Source organism: Phyllobates terribilis, unplaced genomic scaffold (assembly GCF_046119375.1).
Source record: "Phyllobates terribilis strain yellow unplaced genomic scaffold, ASM4611937v1 Scaffold_13__5_contigs__length_258822181, whole genome shotgun sequence".
NCBI classification, from domain to species: domain Eukaryota; kingdom Metazoa; phylum Chordata; class Amphibia; order Anura; family Dendrobatidae; genus Phyllobates; species Phyllobates terribilis.
In genome coordinates, this window is record NW_027362773.1 from 184,182,642 (window position 1) to 184,189,052 (window position 6,411).

The following is a 6,411-nucleotide window of genomic DNA, read 5'->3' on the forward strand; positions in this document are numbered from 1 at the left end:
AAATGACAAGTACAGTAATCAACACTGTCACTGTACTTCATATATATGTGACTGACATGTTTCTATCTATCTAATCTATGTGTGATTCTCTATTCTTTCTATTCTAAATTGTCGGCTACAGATGCTGAATTGCCGGCCGGCTTTTTTAAAGAGACGGTGCATGAAAACACTATAATTTTTTAAATAAATCCTTTACACTAAATGACAAGTACAGTAAGCAACACTGTCACTGTACTTCATATATATGTGACTGACATGTTTCTATCTATCTAATCTATGTGTGAAGCTCTATTCTGTCTGTTATAAATTGTCGGGTACCGCTGCTGAATTGCCGGCCGGCTTTTTTAAAGAGACGGTGCACGAAAACACTAATATTTTTTAAAATAAATCCTTTACACTAAATGACAAGTACAGTAAGCAACACTGTCACTGTACGTCTTATATATGTGACTGACATGTTTCTATCTACCTAATCTATGTGTGAAGCTCTATTCTTTCTGTTGTAAATTGTCGGGTACCGGTGAATGCCGCTGATGAATTGCCGGCTTTTCATGTCATTCTACATTATTCTTAGTTGTTTTACTTCATGTAGAATTAACCTACAAGGAAAGAAAGGGTTTATTTTCATTCCGATATTTGTGTCCCATTGACTTGCATTGGTTTCCGGTATCGGAATCGGCGATATCCGATAGTTTTTGGGTATCGGCCCGATCCAATCCGATACGATATTTCCTGATATCGGAAGGTATCGCTCAACACTATACATGAAGTTAAACATAGTTGGCAGGATTTGAACCTACGCGGGAAGACGCCAATGGATTTCTAGTCCAGCGCCTTAACCACTCGGCCACAACTACTCAGACACTGTTTCATTCTTATGAGTTTCACACCTTTTCTTATAGCACCATGATCAATATCAGTGATTATCCTTCTGGAAGACATTTCAGAAAATGGAAGATTTCAATTGGAAACAAAATTCCAGGCCTCACTGAAATGTAAAAATCTGATTTAAAGGTATCATCAATTGGAACCTTTCACAGTTCAAGGTTTATTAAAATTCATAAGGTGGATTTAGAGTGAGTTTGTTCCAAACACCTCCTGAAAAAGGCTTTGAAAATACTCAATAGTTTGAACATATTCATTTCCATGCAAAAAGACTTGCTGTTCATATGATCAGGTATTGAGCGTCTTTTAACCTCATTAAGTTTCCCAAAACGCCAAGCGGTTAACAGAAGTGAGCATATCATTTTTCAGGTATATTTTGCTTGCTTTATACTTGCTATACAAGTCAATGAGTAGGTTAGAAAGACCCCTGGAAGGTTCCTGAGTGACGTTCACAGCATTTTGCGAGCAAAAAAGAAACTTAAACAAACTCATTTGATGCCCAAAACAATACTTAGAAAAACATCACCAAACTATGTTTACAAAAATGCTGGAAAACACTAAAAAGTTTGATTCAGGAAAAGAATCGCTGTCGTTTCTTCAGGCCGTTTCGGCTTGAAATCCTGGTCAGTTTCAACCACCTGGAAAAAGTGTCATGCGAACATTGGCACAAGTCATAGAGTACGATTGCTTGGTGTGACATAGATGATATGAGTTTTGCTTCATGAAGTCAAGTTTAACTTTTGAGTTAAACTTTCTTGATAGATAGATCTTTTTGCCATGTGGATTTTAACTTTCTCTTTTTATGTTAAACCATGTGCATTGGCAAATTGAGTGTGAGCAGAAAACATAAAACCGCTATGCACAAAGAATTTCTCAGGTTCCACTGAGATTTGAACTCAGATCACGGGATTCAGAGTACAGAGTGCTAACCATTACACCATGGAAACACATTACCAATGAAGCTGGCTTGATTTTCTTTTGAAAACAGTAAAAGAGCATGTGTAAATAGTGGAAATGTGAGAAACTCACTCTTAATCCAGTGATCTGAGTTCTAATCTCAGTGGAACCTGGGAATTCATGCATTATGATGAAAATTGGTTCTAAAGCTGTTCCGCAAATGTATATCTAACACACATTGGTAAATTAATATCTCCTCCCTTTTTATTCCACAAGTGTGTTTAAAGTTCCATGATATCACAACAAGGACAGTTTTAAAATGTTGATGAAATCTGGCTAATAATTAGCGTTCTGGATCTATCAGCTGGAAAAAGGGTGAGAAAAAAAGAAATTGCAAAACTTCTGCTCATCCAGAAGTCACTAAAGATTTTTCATGGTGTGCTAAAAGGTTCCATCGGAAAGATAATTCAAGTAGAGTTGGTGCAAATCAAAGTTCATATCCCAGTCCATCAGCCACGGCAGTGGTCTGTGTTCGCTGGAAAAAAGGAGGATTTGCACCACATACCTGATGGCACCCTCTGAGCTTTGTTTGATTGGTGGTGTGATGCACAAATGACATCTCACACGGCTAACTAGTCAAAAGAAGATCTACAGATGCTGTTAAGCTGGTTCTACAAATACAATCCATAGATTACAGACCATTTCTGTGGGGGATAGACTTGGGAATGTGGAAATTGATCTACTCAGATAATTCGTCAAAATGTTACATGAAGTTAAACATAGTTGGCAGGATTTGAACCTACGCAGGAAGACGCCAATGCATTTCTAGTCCAGCGCCTTAACCACTCAGCCACAACTACTCAGACACTGTTTCATTCTTATGAGTTTCACACCTTTTCTTATAGCACCATGATCAATATCAGTGATTATCCTTCTGGAAGACATTTCAGAAAATGGAAGATTTCAATTGGAAACAAAATTCCAGGCCTCACTGAAATGTAAAAATCTGATTTAAAGGTATCATCAATTGGAACCTTTCACAGTTCAAGGTTTATTAAAATTCATAAGGTGGATTTAGAGTGAGTTTGTTCCAAACACCTCCTGAAAAAGGCTTTGAAAATACTCAATAGTTTGAACATATTCATTTCCATGCAAAAAGACTTGCTGTTCATATGATCAGGTATTGAGCGTCTTTTAACCTCATTAAGTTTCCCAAAACGCCAAGCGGTTAACAGAAGTGAGCATATCATTTTTCAGGTATATTTTGCTTGCTTTATACTTGCTATACAAGTCAATGAGTAGGTTAGAAAGACCCCTGGAAGGTTCCTGAGTGACGTTCACAGCATTTTGCGAGCAAAAAAGAAACTTAAACAAACTCATTTGATGCCCAAAACAATACTTAGAAAAACATCACCAAACTATGTTTACAAAAATGCTGGAAAACACTAAAAAGTTTGATTCAGGAAAAGAATCGCTGTCGTTTCTTGAGGCCGTTTCGGCTTGAAATCCTGGTCAGTTTCAACCACCTGGAAAAAGTGTCATGCGAACATTGGCACAAGTCATAGAGTACGATTGCTTGGTGTGACATAGATGATATGAGTTTTGCTTCATGAAGTCAAGCTTAACTTTTGAGCTAAACTTTCTTGATAGATAGATCTTTTTACCATGTGGATTTTAACTTTCTCTTTTTATGTTAAACCATGTGCATTGGCAAATTGAGTGTGAGCAGAAAACATAAAACCGCTATGCACAAAGAATTTCTCAGGTTACACTGAGATTTGAACTCAGATCGCTGGATTCAGAGTCCAGAGTGCTAACTATTACACCATGGATCCACATTACCAATGAAGCTGGCTGGATTTTCTTTTGAAAACAGTAAAAGAGCATGTGTAAATAGTGGAAATGTGAGAAATTCACTCTTAATCCAGTGATCTGAGTTCTAATCTCAGTGGAACCTGGGAATTCATGCATTATGATGAAAACTGGTTCTAAAGCTGTTCCGCAAATGTATATCTAACACACATTGGTAAATTAATATCTCCTCCCTTTTTATTCCACAAGTGTGCTTAAAGTTCCATGATATCACAACAAGGACAGTTTTAAAATGTTGATGAAATCTGGCTAATAATTAGCGTGCTGGATTTATCAGCTGGAAAAAGGGTGAGAAAAAAAGAAATTGCAAAACTTCTGCTCATCCAGAAGTCACTAAAGATTTTTCATGGAGTGCTAAAAGGTTCCATCGGAAAGATAATTCAAGTAGAGTTGGTGCAAATCAAAGTTCATATCCCAGTCCATCAGCCACAGCAGTGGTCTGTGTTCGCTGGAAAAAAGGAGGATTTGCACCACATACCTGATGGCACCCTCTGAGCTTTGTTTGATTGGTGGTGTGATGCACAAGTGACATCTCACGCGGTTGACTAATCAAAAGAAGATCTACAGATGCTGTTAAGCTGGTTCTACAAATACAATCCATAGATTACAGACCATTTCTGTGGGGGATAGACTTGGGAATGTGAAAATTGATCTACTCAGATAATTCGTCAAAATGTTACATGAAGTTAAACGTAGTTGGCAGGATTTGAACCTACGCGGGAAGACCCCAATGGATTTGTAGTCCATCGCCTTAACCACTCGGCCACAACTACTCAGACGCTTTTTCATTCTTATGAGTTTCACTCCTTTTCTTATAGCACCATGATCAATATCAGTGATTATCCTTCTGGAAGACATTTCAGAAAATGGAAGATTTCAATTGGAAACAAAATTCCAGGCCTCACTGAAATGTAAAAATATGATTTAAAGGTATCATCAATTGGAACCTTTTACAGTTCAAGGTTTATTAAAATTCATAAGGCGGATTTAGAGTGACTTTGTTCCAAACACCTCCTGAAAAAGGCTTTGAAAATGCTCAATAGTTTGAACAGATTCATTTCCATGCAAAAAGACTTGCTGTTCAAATGATCAGGTATTCAGCGTCTTTTAACCTCATTAAGTTTCCCAAAACGCCAAGCGGTTAACAGAAGTGAGCATATCATTTTTCAGGTATATTTTGCTTGCTTTATACTTGCTATACAAGTCAATGAGTAGGTTAGAAAGACCCCTGGAAGGTTCCTGAGTGACGTTCACAGCATTTTGCGAGCAAAAAAGAAACTTAAACAAACTCATTTGATGCCCAAAACAATACTTAGAAAAACATCACCAAACTATGTTTACAAAAATGCTGGAAAACACTAAAAAGTTTGATTCAGGAAAAGAATCGCTGTCGTTTCCTGAGGCCGTTTCGGCTTGAAATCCTGGTCAGTTTCAACCACCTGGAAAAAGTGTCATGCGAACATTGGCACAAGTCATAGAGTACGATTGCTTGGTGTGACATAGATGATATGAGTTTTGCTTCATGAAGTCAAGTTTAACTTTTGAGTTAAACTTTCTTGATAGATAGATCTTTTTGCCATGTGGATTTTAACTTTCTCTTTTTATGTTAAACCATGTGCATTGGCAAATTGAGTGTGAGCAGAAAACATAAAACCGCTATGCACAAAGAATTTCTCAGGTTCCACTGAGATTTGAACTCAGATCACGGGATTCAGAGTACAGAGTGCTAACCATTACACCATAGAACCACATGACCAACGAAGCTGGCTGGATTTTCTTTTGAAAACAGTAAAAGAGCTTGTGTAAATAGTGGAAATGTGAGAAATTTACTCTTAATCCAGTGATCTGAGTTCTAATCTCAGTGGAACCTGGGAATTCATGCATTATGATAAAAACTGGTTCTAAAGCTGTTCCGCAAATGTATATCTAACACACATTGGTAAATTAATATCTCCTCCCTTTTTATTCCACAAGTGTGATTAAAGTTCCATGATATCACAACAAAGACAGTTTTAAAATGTTGATGAAATCTTGCTAATAATTAGCGTTCTGGATCTATCAGCTGGAAAAAGGGTGAGAAAAAAAGAAATTGCAAAACTTCTGCTCATCCAGAAGTCACTAAACATTTTTCATGGTGTGCTAAAAGGTTCCATCGGAAAGATAATTCAAGTAGAGTTGGTGCAAATCAAAGTTCATATCCCAGTCCATCAGCCATGGCAGTGGTCTGTGTTCGCTGGAAAAAAGGAGGATTTGCACCACATACCTGATGGCACCCTCTGAGCTTTGTTTGATTGGTTGTGTGATGCACAAGTGACTAGAGATGAGCGTTGTTCTACTCGAACTGTTCGCCAATCTCAAATTCGAGCTGTTTTGGGCGGTGTTCGAGCCGGTCGGCGAACACGAACAATTTGAGAAAAATTCGGCTGTTCGAGGTTATGTTCGATAACTGTTCGTGCACCAAAATCATAACTGGATTTTTTCTCAGTAATGATGAAAATTAATGTTAATACGCAGTTTGAGTGTACAGCGGGGCAGGGGATGGATCTCTGCAGGAACAATGAAGATCTCCATTTTTTTTTCTCTTTCCCGCATTTGCAGTGGGGAGGTGCAATCTGTCAGCCTATCAGCAGCGCACACACGGAGTGAAGTGCTTTTGTTCACACAAGCAAGGGCATGTGTGATTGGCAGTGTATGTCACATGTCCTTGCCCTATAAGACCAAGCCATTTTCCCCGTCGCCACCATTTTCTCACTGCTG

At 38.0% G+C, this 6,411-nt stretch overlaps 3 non-coding genes across 3 annotated transcripts; all 3 read right to left on the minus strand.

Moving 5' to 3' along the window:
- Nucleotides 1-775: 775 nt before the first annotated feature.
- On the minus strand, nucleotides 776-857 carry TRNAS-AGA (transfer RNA serine (anticodon AGA)). The gene has a single exon. It is a non-coding gene; the product is annotated as a tRNA-Ser (tRNA).
- Nucleotides 858-4,345: 3,488 nt separating this feature from the next.
- Nucleotides 4,346-4,427, minus strand: TRNAC-ACA (transfer RNA cysteine (anticodon ACA)). Its single transcript has one exon. It is a non-coding gene; the product is annotated as a tRNA-Cys (tRNA).
- A 903-nt stretch (nucleotides 4,428-5,330) lies between these two features.
- TRNAQ-CUG (transfer RNA glutamine (anticodon CUG)) lies at nucleotides 5,331-5,402 on the minus strand. The gene has a single exon. It is a non-coding gene; the product is annotated as a tRNA-Gln (tRNA).
- Nucleotides 5,403-6,411: the final 1,009 nt, after the last annotated feature.